Genomic DNA, 15839 nt, shown 5'->3' with positions numbered 1-15839 from the left:
GCAGGCAACAGCATATTTAACAGCACGAAGTTTTATTTAAAGGAAAGTGGAATCTTAAGGGACATCCTTAAATATATGTATGTGTGATTTCTACTGTATGTCAGAAATCAAGAGGCACCTCAGACTTCTCCTGGCTGTCAAGGGGCTGAAGATAAAGAGTTACATCCATTATGCTTGCAAAATTGTGCTAGCCCATCAGCCATTAGAGTCTAATTATTTAGGGTTAGAGAAGGTAGAATTTCTTTAAGAACCTCACTGCTTTTCCTGGAGTACTTAGGTTTAAAAAATATATGTCATATATAAGCTTGACTATTTTTCATAATTTTATATTTTATTTTTTTAATCCCCCTAGCTTTTGTACTAAAGTTTCTTTTGAAATTGCCGGTATATCTCAGGAAATAAGGGAAAGCATTCATTATACATTTGGGCTAGAGAGTAGGTGAGGCACTCACGGAAATTGTGCCTGGTGAGAATCAAGATGAGAAGACTCTAAGGGAGAAAGAAACTCAGGAAGAAATGCATGGCCAAGTTTATTTTTCCAATCAAAACCATAATGACATTGTATTTGAACTTTCCAGTAGGCTAAAATATGTACCTATTATTGCTTTTGCTTCTTTCTTTGTTATTTAATATCACTGGTATTCTCACTTGCTCACAAAAAATGAAGAGTTTTGTGATCTCTAGAAACTCCCTGTCACCCAATGGGTCAAATTAACATTTCTACTCATTGTTCTATAACAGTGATAAGCAACAGAACTTACTGTGATGATAGAGATGTTCTATATCTGTGCTGTCCAACATGGTAGCCGCTGACTACGTGTGGCTATGGGGCACTTGGGATGTGGCTAGTGCACATAAGAAACTGAATTTATATGAAATCATTTATTTGTTTAGCAGATATTTCTTGAACACCAACTATGTTACAGGCACTATGCTAAGTGCTAGAGAGACAGAGATGGGTAATGATGATGTGAGCCCTCAAGGAACTTACAGTCTACACTGGTAACTGCTTGACAGGAAAATACAGGGTACCAGAACAACCTTGAAGCAAGCTTACTCAATTCACCCAAGTGCAGAGCAGGGCTGGCTTCTACAGCCATTATCTCCCACTGGAAATTTTCCCTGTCTACCTCCGGTGGACTGTTTGTTTTGCTTAAGTAAGAAAGCTATACCTTCCCAAGTCCATATATAAACCTCAACTCTCCTTCTCCATGTGTAAAGGTTAAATATCACCAGGCAGGTTGCAAAAACACAGTGTTATGTACTAAGGGGACTCAGAAAACAAAAGTTGGCTTTTAGATTTTATTTTCATCTGGTTGAGTCTCTGGTAGAGCTAACAATAGGAGGGGAAGGGATGTTCAGTCCACTTAGAAGTAGCACTCCAAATCATTGTTGTCCGGTATGGTGGCCAGTAACCACATTCGGCCACTGAGCACTTGAAATGTGACTAGTCCAAATGGAGATGTACCACAAGTGTAAAACGCACACATGATTTCAAAACCTTAGCGTGAAAAAAGAATGTAAAATATTTAATTAATACATCTTTTATTGACTACATGTTGAGATATTTTGTCATACATTGGATTAAAGAAAATTATTATGAAAATTAACCTTTTAAAAATCTTTAAATATGTAGCTCTAAGAAATTTAAAATATGACTCATGGCTCATGTTATATTTCTAACAGGCAGTAATTTCTAGTTGTAGCCTTAAATTGGGAATTATTTGTTTATGAATTTGTAAAGTGGTTTTCTGTGGTTGCTTTTTGAAGAGTGGGAAATGTTATAATTTTGTTTTGATTGTTCCATCTAAAAGCCAACTGAGCCAAAAATAGCACTGAATTTTAAAAGGAAAAAAATACAAAATGGTGTTAGATATCTCCCAGGTACTAGGTAATGAAACAAGACTAATTTTGCCAAGAACAAAGATCAGGCCACCAAGCAACCTTGTGTAACAAAGAGATTTCCTCTCTTGGCTATTATTTATGCCTGTGACTTTTAAAGACGAAAGGAAAGTTTTCTATCTCTGAGTCTCTTTGTACAGCCTCCATAATCTAAAACGAAAAATCAAAGCATAAATCCTGCTTACCACTGCTGAAAGGTCTATTTTAAATTCCCAGCAAGTTCATCATTCTAAAGAATGATAAAGTAGTGGATAGTTCACTCATAGGCCCAATGTGGCTTTTTAATAAGTCCTTAGAGGGCAGAGAGTCTATTTTATTCCTACTTTTGTCTTCATTAGTGTTTTAGTACAGTGCTTGTGCACTTAGTAGGCCCTCTAAAACAATTTTGTACAGTTATGGCCAACAGCTGGGTTCACTTTGGCTGGCTACAAAGAACTGAAAAGTTGTCTGCCAAATCTATCTTTCTGGGTCTGTTTTTGCCTCAATAAATATTTGTTGAGCTAATGAAAATGTTTGTCTTTCCACCACATCTTCTTATTCATAAGTGAGCGTTGAACAATGAGAACATATGGACATGGAGGGGAGCAACACACTCCCAGGAAGGGCCAGACGGGAGGTGGCAGGTGAGGAAAGTGAGAATATTAGGACAAATGGCTAATTGCATGCAGGGCTCAAAACCTAGATGACGAGTTGATAGATGCAGCAAACCACCATGGCACACATATACCTATGTAACAAACCTGCACATTCTTCACATGTAACCCAGAACTTAAAGTAAATTTTTTTTGAAAAAAAGAAAATGTTTGTCTTTCTAGCTGTCCCTTTCCTCTGTCCTGTGTATTTACATGTGGATATACATGTCTATCTTGCTCCTCCTGTGTCTGTCTTTCCCTGTTTTTCCTTAACGTGTCTTTATATCTTTGCCTTTCACAATGACTTGCTCGGCTTCACCACATGTGATTCATTTATTCTCTGGGTATTTGTGTGTGCTGATGTCTGTCTTCTTCATGCATGTTGGCTTCACATTCTACTGCCCATTTTCACACACACCCCACAACCCAAATTGTCAGAATGATATAAAATCAAGATGTATTTAAGATATAATCTACTAGCTTAAATCTGTTTACTCTGATTTTATCATTTATTTAATTTACTAATTTTATTTTTTGATCTTAGCAGATTGTTTTCTCTCAGTTCTTAATTGTTAAGGTAAATAAGCAAAATATTCATTTCTTTCTTTCTGGACCAAAAACAAATAAACCCACATCCCACTTTATTAACTTTCTTTTTACTTAAGTGGCTTACAGCTGATTTTTTCATGAATTACTGCCCTAAGTTATATAAACTTGTCTCTACTCTCAATATGTAGAGTTTTAAAATTAAATCTGTGTTTTTAATTGCTTTTGCCTTACCCATCATTATAGTGACATTCAAAATTTTTGTCAATAATCATTTGTTGTTAGGAATAATCAGCCCCAGTATTCTATTCTCAGCTCCAAAGAGCACAACAGTTCATTCATTTTCAGGAACTGGATTTGAGAAAAGCTTCTCCATTAATCACCCTGATTTACTTAGTAAACTAAATTTTTCTCCAGCATGGGTTTCTGCCATCCCAGCATTCAGGCCTGGGGCCAGAGAATTGGGCTCCATCTTCCATAAATCAAGTTCAGAATCACATGTCTAATCATTTGAGGCCATAGCTGTGAGTTGAAGGCTAAAAATGACATTGTTTCACTGGGTTTGCTGTGAAAAATCTTCTATAATTGGCCACCAAATCCAGACATTTTGAGCAAATTTATGCAAAGTTAAAAAAAAATAAGGAAAGAAAGAAAAAATGTCAGGTACCCCAAAAGTATCATTAACTCAACAACATGAGTTTGTCAGAAATATATCTGGTATGGACTTGAGAATCTTCACTTTCTAGAATACTTATATAAAATAAATTGTTTAATAAATGAGGTAGAGTGAGACAACAAAATCAAATATTTATTTTTAGTCAGTGGCTATCATTGGCAACATGTGTAATTCCTGAATAAGCAATAGCTATGTAACAGAGGGCTGAATTAACTAACGTTGGCAGCTGTCTTCACAGATTTCTCACTAATGTATTAGAATTCATGTTAGGAACTTTCCTTAAATGAGAATGCAGTGAAAAACAGGCCTTTTTTCTCTTTCAGGTTCATATTGTCTTTTCAACTTTATAGTAGAAAAATATTTTTGAGGAAGGAGCTCAGAGGATCCAGTTTAGCAAGTAACTTTTTAACATCAATGAACCTTTAATGAGTGCCTACTATGTGTAATGTAGAGTTACATTAGAGTTACAGTTAAGAATCAGGTTCTGGGAGTTCACAGTGACCTTTATATTTGTTGTCCCTCTGAGTATTTGACAGGGAGAAAAAAAGAGTTGTATCAAGAAATAAGATGAACACCTACCCCCAATAAGGTACCTTTCCCCTATATTTTATTTACACACTCATCCTCACTGTCGTCTCTCACATGAATACTTCTTTGGCTGCCCTGGTCCTAGTTGACCTTTTCTGTCTTCTGTTTTTCTGAATCCTACAGATTATATCTGTGTCAGCATGTATTCACCACTTATATTGTAGTTTGTCTAGGCATGTAAAATTGCTTGAAACTTTGAGGAATGTAGAGAAATAAAGGGAGAATTTTTGAAAAACTTGAAGAAAAAGAAAGGATTCTGAACTCAGGGCTGTAGATAAATTATTTTTTTAACCATCAGTTTTCTCATTCATAGTAAGTAGAATGCACACATCTCATAAGGTTGTAAAAACAACTAAGAGAAGGAATTTAAAGTCCTTAGCACAGTACATGTCACGCAGTTAATTGCTCAGTAAATGCTAGTTATTATTAGGGATGAAAGACACATTCATATCTTGCTATCATATAGAACAGAATATAATAAGTATTTTGATGAAATTACAGAAAACTCTGTGGACAGAGAGGAGGGACAAATCATTTACAGCCAAAGAGAGGGTATGATGGATTCTTAGAGGAGGGTACACTTGAGAGTGACTTTAGAGGGTATAGGAATTTAGCGAGTAGGGGTCATGGGAAGTTTTGTTTGAACGAGTACTTATTTCAGACTGTAGGTTTCATTCACTTTGGTGTCTCTAAGGACTGCATCACTGCCCCAGCATATATGCTCAAATATAAGATAACACAATAAGATATGAACTGTTAAATGTATATATATATGTATATAAGGTTGAAAGTCTATTGTGATATTTAATTTGTTAATTTACTTTCATTTACGTATTTAAAAGCACATATTTCATAAATTATTATTTTGTAGATATTTTTCTACTCTCATTTTTATGAATGGTATAATTCAAAATCTCCTTATGTGTCATTCTTTTTGTAATCACTAGAGATTATTTTTGAGTCTTTAGCAGTTATTCAAATATATTGCCTGACTTCCATCTAAGATAATTGAGATTTTGAACCCACATAGAATTCTGTTCCTGGATATTTATTCCTAGTCACAATTACCCATTTATATAACGTTAAGATTTTTGTTTTCTGAATTTGTCCTGTAGATGTATATTTAGGCTTTCATAACATGTATCTACTATTTACTATATGACTTTTTAAAATTTCTATTACAAATTGTCATACTTACACAAGTAGGAACATAACACAGGAACTTCTGTATTTTTAGAACTCAGGTTAAACATTTTTCAACAATTTTTAGTAAAATCACAATGCCATTATAACATCTACAAACAATTAACAATTGCTTTATATCATTTAACTCCCAGTCTATAATCAGAATTCTCCACTTGTCACAAAATGCTATTTTTATAATTAATTTGTTCAAATCAACATCCAGAGGAGATCTACACATGGCATTTGTTGTGTATCTTATGTCTATATACCCTGAAGCAGTCTCCTTTCTTTTTCCACTATCATTATCTTGTTGAAGATACTAGTTGTTGTCTTGTAAAATGTGGCACTTTCTGGATTTGTCTGTTAGTTTCATTTGCTGTCATTTAACTTGCTCCTTGATTCCCTGTATTTTCTTTTTTTTCTTTCTTTCTTTTTTTTTTTGAGACGGAGTTTCGCTCTTATTACCCAGGCTGGAGTGCAATGGCGTCACCTCCTGGGTTCAAGCAATTCTCCTACCTTGGCCTCCCGAGTAGCTGGGACTACAGGCTACGCCACCATGTCCAGCTAATTTTTGTATTCTTAGTAGAGACGAGGTTTCACCATGTTGACCAGGATGGTGTCAATCTCTTGACCTAGTGATCCACCCGCCTCGGCCTCCCAAAGTGCTGGGATATAGGCGTGAGCCACCGTGCTCGGCGATTCCCTGTATTTTCTATAATCAGAAGTTACCTGTATAGGCTTAGATTCAGGTTCAACTTTTGCAACATTTATTCATAGGTGGTACTGTATGTTTTATATTGCACACCACACCACGATACACACACTATCTGATTGTCCCATAGTTTAATAATAAGTAGATTGATCAGAAAATTCAGTGGGTGACTGTCTCCTCCTATGTAAAATTTTCCATCAGCTTTTCATCCAATGATTTCATCTATTGATGTTTTTTGTTCAAATCAGTTATTTCATTAGGGACAGAATAGTGATTTTCTAAGTCTGTAATTTTTTTCACACTTCTTAACTAGAATGCTTTTGTTGAAAAGAATTTTACCTCATCAGCTAAGACTCTGGTTATCCTGAAATACAGTTCATATAGGAAAGTCAAAATAAAAGCTTAAGTTTTTCTTTTTTTTCTTTTTTTTTTTTTTTACTTGGACAAGTACCAATTACATGAAAGATTTTTATAGGAATTTGAATATAAGGCAGCTCCATTTTAATGAGGAAAAATTGGGGGAAAAAACCCTTATCTTGTATTTGGGTATATATGGTGCATTTCTGTGCATGCGTGTGTGTTTATTGTAGGTATATTTTTAGCACAAATGGTAACATACTATATATCTGCTTTTCTATTATGTTTCTGTGTTTTAGAGATGGTTCTATATTTGTACCTTATACCTTTTAAACAAATACATAGTGTTTTGTTGTTTGGATATACCATAATTTATTGAACTAGGCCCCAATGGATATAGATATTTAATTTGTTTTTGATGTTTTGCTATTATAAACAAGACTTCTGTGAGGATCCTTACAAATAAACCATTTTATACAAATTTATCATTAGGATAAATTCCTAACAGTGGAATTGTTATATGCAAAAGGATATGTGCATTTTTTTTTCTGAGTTACCCTCCACAGAGGTTGTTTTTATTTAACACACAATCAACAATGTATAGAGTGTTCTTTTGCCCACACCTTTGCCAACACAGCTGTATTCATTTATTTGGGATTATATTACTATAATAAAAACACTGACTTTTTTTGAAAGGAAAATAAATAAGAAAGGAACTCTAACAAGAAAGCATGTGGCAAAACAAAAGGCTATCCTGAAGAATTCATTAGGCAATGTAGTCCATGTCTTTATGATACCAAAGTATCTTCATTACATGTTATATCTCTCCATATATTAGATTAGCTATCCAGCTATGTTAGAAAGAAAGTGACAATGACAGCATTTCTTGAAATCATTTTTCTCCTACACATAGATATGCATCTGGCCAAAGGAATTTTGTCTAACATCTGGATCTTTGCCAATCATATCATTATATAGAATGATGATATGCTCAATTCATCAATAATTGCAAACAAATTTTACTACTAGCTTATGTGTAATCAAGCCCTCAATCCCTGTCTCTCTAAATTAGTTTTTAGTTTTAAGACTTCAGAAACTAAGTATATAATGTTAGGTATTTTTCAGACTTCTCTGCTGCTCAGTGAGAAGCCCCTTTCTTCTTACTCTAACATGCAAGTCTCATATTGAAGATGAATAGCATTGAAACTTACTTCTTAAAAGACCTGTTGAATAACAATATGGTTTAGAGAACCTGACAAAGCAGTGTATAGCATAGAATTCAGAGTGCTGAGAATAAAACCTCTCACATTTTTTGGGGGGTAGTTGTTCAGGAAACTATGGGCAAGAGTGGTGCCTAGTGTGCTTATAGAAGTGATTCTTTGGGTAGGACCACCCACTCCAAAAGTATTTGCCTCTTCATCGGACCTATTTTGGGCCACACAAGGTAGAACACTGCTATGAAGCACTAAATAGATGTAGTCTGAGCTTTATAAAAGGCTTTGTGATGTAGAAGACTAGAAATACATTAGCATTTGTGAAGAACAATGTTTATGGAGCAATGGAAGACGCTCTTTGTTCCACTTAATGCCCTTAAGTGCACTATGTTGTGTGCTATCCCTTGTAAAGAATGATGCCAGTCAATCAAACACCATTAGCAGAGTTCGCATGTTAGTTGTTTTGTCCAGCCATAGTAATGAGCTTGTTTTAAGCCACCTGCCCCCCTTTCCTGTCCAGGCCCTCTTGAAACCAATAGCACACACTGTGAAGCAGCTGCTTAGACTTAATGTTGGAGTGTGTAGCCAAGAGTTATCTGGCCTTTCCAGGGATTAAGCCTTGTAATTGTGGCCTCATTATCACTGGACTATAACCCACTGAGCTCCCTGGCCCCACACCCATAATGTGTTACAGTTCTATTTAAAATTAGATGACCATGAATACTCTGAGAAAAGTCACACCCAAGCTAAAGAACAGAAAATTCCCTGTTCTGATTTATAATCTTAGTAATTAAAGACTATACCATCTGGCCCCAGCTACATTCTGTATACTTAGAGCAGTACTGAGATAACTTGATTTTTACATAATTTTATTTTTCAAATTTAGAGATGCATTTTTTAGAGGTAAATTACGCAAAGGACCATTCTTGAGCCCTAAACGACACATCTCTCAACAAAACAAGTAACTATATAGTAGTTAGTAAGACAATATCCTATCTAGACAATAAGCAACTATATGGTAATTAATATAGTGAGACAATATCTAGATAGGAGCCTACAAGTAGTAACTTTTTAAATACTCAGCAAAAGATAAAGTCTATTCCAAAAAACTAACCCCAGTTCATTTGCAGCCGCATGACCAAACTTAATTGAGTCGGCAAACAAAACAACAACCCGTGTGTGGTTATACCGAAGGAATAAAACATACCATGTCCTGGGACAAACTAAATGGCTTGTGGGCTAAGTGAGTAGAAAATTAAAGGCGAGATAAACATTTTGGGGAGGCAGCTTAGCATAACGGGTACAAACACGAGCTTTGGGAAGTACCACACTTGCACTTAGCACTGATGTAAAAATGCTAAGAATCTATAGAAAAACATGAAATGGTGATTGAGAGCATGGGCTGTGGAGACAAAGTAATGCATTTTTAAGCTCAGCTGCTGATTGTGAAACCTTGGGCAACCTACTTACCATTTCTTAGTTCAATGTTCTCATTTGTAAAGTGAGGAAAATCGAATTTATCTCATAGAGTTGTGCAGGGTGGACATTAAGTGAGATCATTCCTTTACAGAGAGCTGCAGAGAGTATGGCTCAATAAGTGAAACAGGCTTTCTATAGCAGCAGCGGTAGGAGTACATGTAAAAAATAACGATCCTATATGGGGTTTAATCCCTGACTATGACCTCATTAGCACCAGATTTATACTTGTAAAACCTTAATAGGAATTTTGTCTATCTTTCTGGCTCCCTCATTCTTATTCCTACCAGCCTCTTCTTGTACTTCATTGAGCCCTCTAGACCTCTTGCCCTTTTTGTTTTCTCCCAGTCTATGAGCTTATTCCTAGGCTCACATATTTGCCCTTCTTTTCCTCTAACCCATGTCCATGCTGAAATCAAAGTGACATATATAAATTATTAGTCCTACCATGTTGCTGCTTTTACAACTACTTATGATCATGGCTTGACATTGGCTCTTGGTGGGAAACATCAAAGCCTGGTGAAGATTCCTGATAATGAAACTAACTTGTTTTATGAGGAAAAGCCAGAATTTTAAATTGTTTGTTTCTTTCTGGACCCTTCAGGCTAGATGCCAGTGTTTCCATTTGAGTAGTAAGCACTTGGGCATGTCAGGGATAGACTGTTGATAAAGCATCTAATGTGATGCCAAGAAACCAGCAGTACTTATCACATTTTAATTGATAATGAGTCCCAATGATTGAGAAATCTGTTGTTATCATGAGCCTGTCATTCCTGCTCTCTGGGCTTCATATTTCTCATCTGTAATGAGAAAGTTAAACTGGATGTTCTCTATTTTCCTTTGAGTTCTGATAATGCATGATTACTTCGTACTATCTGAGGGACTGATATTTGAAATAAAAACAATCTCTATCATAAAAAAAATGTACTTCCTACAGGAATCTGGCTTTAATATAACTGCAGTGGAGGAATAATAGGGCTCAATGTAATTAAATGTTTAGCATAAAAATCAAATTGGCAGTGTTGCCCATTTGAGAACACCGGCCCCAATACACCAGAGAATTAGGAGTTTTAATCCCTAACTTTGATAGTTTAAGTTTTGGCATCCTTACATCCTAAAGTGCTACATGACACTGACTTTTTTTTTTTTTAAGTTCTAGGATACATGTGCAGAATGAGCAGGTTTGTTACATAGGTATACACATGCGATGGTGGTTTACTGCACCCATCAACTCATCATCTACATTAGGTATTTCTCCTAATGCTATCCCTCCCCTAGCCCCGCACCTGCTGACAGGCCCTAGTGTGTGATGTTCCCCCTCCCTGTGTCCATGTGTTCTCATTGTTCAACCACCACTTATAAGTGAGAACATATAATGTTTGGTTTTCTGTTCCTGTGGTAGTTTGTTGAGAATGACAGTTTCCAGCTTCATCCATGTCCCTGCAAAGGACATGAACTCATCCTTTTTCATGGCTGCATGGTATTCTGTGGTGTATATGTGCCACATTTTCTTTATCCAGTCTATCATTGATAGGCATTTGGGTTGGATCCAAGTCTTTGCTATTGTGAATAGTGCTGCAAAAAACACACATGTGCATGTGTTTTTATAGTAGAATGATTTATAATCCTTTGGGTACATACCTAGTAATAGGATTGCTGGGTCAAATGCTATTTCTGGATCTAGATCCTTGAGGAATCACAACACTGTCTTCCACAATGATTGAACTAATTTACACTCCCACCAAAAGTGCAAGTGTTCCCATTTCTCTCTCTCCCTCCAGCATCTGTTGTTTTCTGACCATTTTTTTTTTTTTTTTTGAGATTGAGTCCCACCCTGTCACCCAGGCTGGAGAACAATGGTGTAATCTTGGCTCACTGCAACCTCTGCCTCCGGGGTTCAAGCAATTCTCCTGCCTCAAGCACCCGAGTAGCTGGGATTACAGGTGCACACCATCACGCCTGGCTAATTTTTTGTACCTTTGGTAGAAACAGGGTTTCACCATGTTGGCCAGGCTGCTCTCAAACTCCTGACCTCATGATCCGCCTGCCTCAGCTTCCCAAAGTGCTGGGATCACAGGTATGAATCACTGCGCCCAGCCATTTCCTGACTTTTAATGATCGCCATTCTAATTGGCATGAGGTGGCATCTCATGGCCATTTTTATTTACGTTTCTTTAATGACCAGTGTTGATAAGCTTTTTTTCATATGTTTTTTGGCTGCATAAGTGTCTTCTTTTGCGAAATGTCTGTTCATATCCTTCACCTACTTTTTGATGGGATTGTTTGGTTTTTTTTCTTGTAAATTTGTTTAAGTTCCCTGTAGATTCTGGATATTAGCCCTTTGTCAGATGGATAGATTGCAAAATTTTTCTCCCATTCTGAAGGTTGCCTGTTCACTCTGATGATTGATAGTTTCTTTTGTTGTGCAGAAGCTCTTTAGTTTGATTAGAACCCATTTATTAATTTTGGCTTTTGTTGGCATTGCTTTTGGTGTTTTAGTCATGACGTCTTTGCTCATTCCTATGTCCTGAATGTTATTGCCTAAGTTTTCTTCTAGAGTTTTTATGGTTTTAGGTCTATGTTGAAGTCTTTAATACATCTTGAGTTAATTTTTGTATAAGGTGTAAGGAAGGGATCCAGTTTCAGTTTTCTGCATATGGCTAGCCCGTTTTCCCAACACCATTTATTAAATAGGGAATCCTTTCCCCATTGCTTCATTTTGTCAGGTTTGTCAAAGATCAGATGGTTGTAGATGTTTGGCATTATTTCTGAGGCCTCTGTTCTATATATCTATATATCTTTGGTCTATACATCTGTTTTAGTACCAGTACCATGCTGTTTTGGTTACTGTAGCCTTGTAGTATTGTTTGAAGTCAGGTAGCATGATGCCTCCAGCTTTGTTCTTTTGGCTTAGGATTTTCTTGGCTAAAGAAGATTTCAGGCCAATATCACTGATGGACATCGTTGCGAAAATCCCCAGTAAAATGCCGGCAAACCAAATCCAGCAGCACGTTAAAAAGTTTATCCACCATTATCAAGTTGGCTATATCCCTAGGATGCAAAGCTGGTTCAGTATATGCAAATCAATAAACATAATCCATCACATAAACAACAGATGACAAAAACCACATGATTATCTCAATAGTTGGAGAAAAGGCCTTTGATTAAATTCAACCCCCCCAATGCTAAAAACTTTCAATAAACTAGGTATTGATAGAACGTATTTCAAAACAATAAAGGTATTTATGACACACCCACAGCCAATATACTGAATGGGCAAAAGGTGGAAACATTCCCTTTGAAAACTGGTGCAAGACAAGCATGCCCTCTCTCACCACTCCTATTCAACATAGGATTGGAAGTTCTGGCCAGGGCAACCAGGCAACAGAAAGAATAAAGGGTATTCAAAGAGGAAGAGAGGATGTCAAATTGTCTCTGTTTGCAGATGACATGATTGTGTGTTTAGAAAACCCCATCATCTCAGTCCAAAATCTCCTTAAGGTGATAAGCAACTTCAGCAAAGTCTTGGGATACAAAATGAATGTGCAAAAATCACAAGCATTCTTATACACAAAAAATAGACAAACACAGATCCAAACTGAGAGTGAACTCCCATTCACAATTGCTACAAAGAGAATAAAATACCTAGGAGTACAGCTTACAAGGGATATGAAGGACCTCTTCAAGGAGAACTACAAACCACTGCTCAAGGAAATAAGAGAGGACACAAACAAAGGAAAAACATTCTATGCTCATGGTTAGGAAGAATCTATATCATGAAAATGGCCATACTGCCCAAAGTAACTTATACATTCAATGCTAACCTCATCAAGCTACCATTTGGCTTTCTTCACAGAATTAGGAAAAAACTACTTTAAAGTTCTTATGGAACCAAAAAAGACACTGACTTTTTAAAATTAAAGTGAATTAAAGTTTAATTTTGTATATACGTGCATGGAGATATTTTGATATACCCCACGCCGTTGCAAAGCTCATCTTTGTAAGTCAGTGCAACACTGTTGGCATGACGATTGTTTCTTTGGGAGTATACACTACTGTACTACAATTATTATAAGAAGAGTGCTTCCCAACTTCAAGATTCCTTCAATTATTTGTCTTTGTAAACTTCAGGTTTATAATTTTGATTGTCTAACTGTATTTATTAATAGTTTATTGTACTTTATTAAGCAAAAAACACATATAACTGCTAATTGAAGCTTTTAATCATCATTTGATATTCAACATAATTACAAGCTGATATAATTCTAGCTAAAAGGAAGTATATGTGATACTTGAATTAGCTGTTCTCAGGTAATTGTCAATTTTTTTGTTGGGAATTTTGAAACATCAAATATTTTGAAAACTCCCACTTACAGAGCTTCCTTGTGATTCACACACTAGAATTTGAGAACTTAATGAATATATTAGGAAATAACCAAATAATAATTATCATTATTGCTAATATTTATTGGGAAATCACTATATTCCAGAACTATATACAGTTAATCTTCCTTTAATACTAAATCACAAAGAAATTAAATTCCTTAACCAGAGTTTGACAACTAGGAACTAGTAGGACTTAAACCAGGGGAGGTTTGAGTGAATATGAGTGAGGACTACTGTTCTGAACCCAGCAGTGAACAATGAGAGAGCTTTAATAGATGACTCTTAAAGGAAGTTGAGATCTCTTGAAGAAGAGAATCATATTTATATCTGTTGAATTTTAAACTGTTAGACTATAGGAAAGCAGTGGAACTGGGGTGCAGAAAAATGTTGAGGTTGCTAAGATATAGCTGGGGATAAGGTACTAAATTTTAATTTGCAGGTTAGTACCTGAATTTGTGCATTTGAGTTGAAGATTGTGCAAAGGCTAGAAGTTGCACAAATCAATATTGGTCAGAACAGGGAGTTTCAACCATCTAACAACATGTTTGGTTTGAGGGCATTTGTAAGTAGGGTAGGAGAGGATATTACCATTTTATGACAAGAGAACCAGGGTACAGGGTAGGGAAATTTATATATATACACATTATACAATTGATACATGCAGTAAGGGAAGAGGGCAGGGGAGGAGAAAGGCTCATTTTTAGTAGGCAGCTTGTGCTCTAGAGTTTCAGGATCTTTAAACCTCTGTGGATTAGGAATTTATAGCAATTTTGTACCACTGTATGCCATAAATCCCAGGATATTGAGATTTCAGGGATAGAACTCTAGCAATTTTAATACAAAGAAATGCTGAGGGTGCTGGAGGACCAAAAACCCAAGAATTTGAAAGGTAAAGCTCTGTAAATGTTAAACATAAACCCCCCTTGTATTCCAAGTCAATCACAATTTTAGCCCTTAGGACAGTGGAAACGGGGTTGGGGGTTAGGGGGACAGGGGTGTTGAATAACGGAAAGGCCACCTGGGCAGGCATTTTGGGTCTCCTTCCCTAGCTTTAACTAGGGCAGCTCCCAATTTATTTGTTTAATATGTTGAGGGTTTTTAATACAGTTCCATTTGATAAAGGAATTCCAACTTTCAAAGAAAAGGGTAAAACTACTTCCCTAGGGGGAAAGAAAAGATGTGGAACTTCTAAAAAGTCTTCCAGTAGTTTACCTCAGCTTCTGTCCTTTTTGGAAATAGGGGCAGATATTAGCGAAGATGCTTTGGCTGGGAGGTTGGGAGGGGCCAACTAATCGTTTAGTGTATCAGTCATCCCCTACTGTGAAACCAATAACAACAGCATCAACAACAAATGATCATAACAGCAGTTAACACATAGGCATCAACTCTAATCTGACACAGGGATAAATGATTACATAGATTGTGCCATGCAATTCTCCACTGCCCTGTGAAATAGGTACTATTATCTCATTTTGCAGGTAGTCTTACTCTTTTGTATCTAAAAGAATTGTGCACGTGGCCTAAATACATGAGAATAAACTAAACAGTCATTTTATTTATTTAAATTTTATTTTAGATTTAGGGAGTACATGTGCAGGTATGTTACCTGGGTATATTGCATAATGCTGAAGTTGGGGTATGAATGAATCCATCATCCAGGAGTGAGCATAGTACCTAGTTGTTCAACCCTTACCCTCCTCTATCCCTCTCCCTCTAGTCGTCTCCAATGTCTATTGTTGCCATCTTTATGTCCATGAGTACCCAATTTTAGCTTCCACTTAGATGAGAACATGTGGTATTTGGTTTTCTATTCCCACTTTAGTTCACTTAGAATAATGGCCTCCAGCTTCATCCATGTTACTGCAAAGGACATGATCTCATGCTTTTTATGGTTGCATAATATTCCATGGTGTACATGTATCACATTTTTCTTTATCCAGTCCACCATTGATTGGCTCATAGGTTGATTCCATGTCTTTACTATTGTGAATAGTGCTGCAATGAACATGCAAGTGTATGTGTCTTTTTGATAAAGTGATTTATTTTCTTTTGGATATATACCCAGTAATAGGATTGCTGGGTCAAAATGGTAGTTCCATTTTAAGTTCTTTGAGAACTCTCCAAACTGGTTTCCACAGTGGCCAACCTAATTTACATTCCCTCCA

General features: G+C 36.3%; 1 protein-coding gene across 19 annotated transcripts in view; it reads left to right on the top strand.

Moving 5' to 3' along the window:
- Positions 1–15839, top strand: part of PAK3 (p21 (RAC1) activated kinase 3) — a 287181-nt gene that overhangs the window by 236929 nt on the left and 34413 nt on the right. The gene's annotated exons all lie outside the window — the stretch shown is intronic.

Source organism: Sapajus apella, unplaced genomic scaffold (genome assembly GCF_009761245.1).
Source record: "Sapajus apella isolate SASKATOON/1434 unplaced genomic scaffold, GSC_monkey_1.0 scaffold73, whole genome shotgun sequence".
Lineage (NCBI taxonomy): Eukaryota > Metazoa > Chordata > Mammalia > Primates > Cebidae > Sapajus > Sapajus apella.
This window is presented reverse-complemented; position numbering and strand designations above follow the sequence as displayed.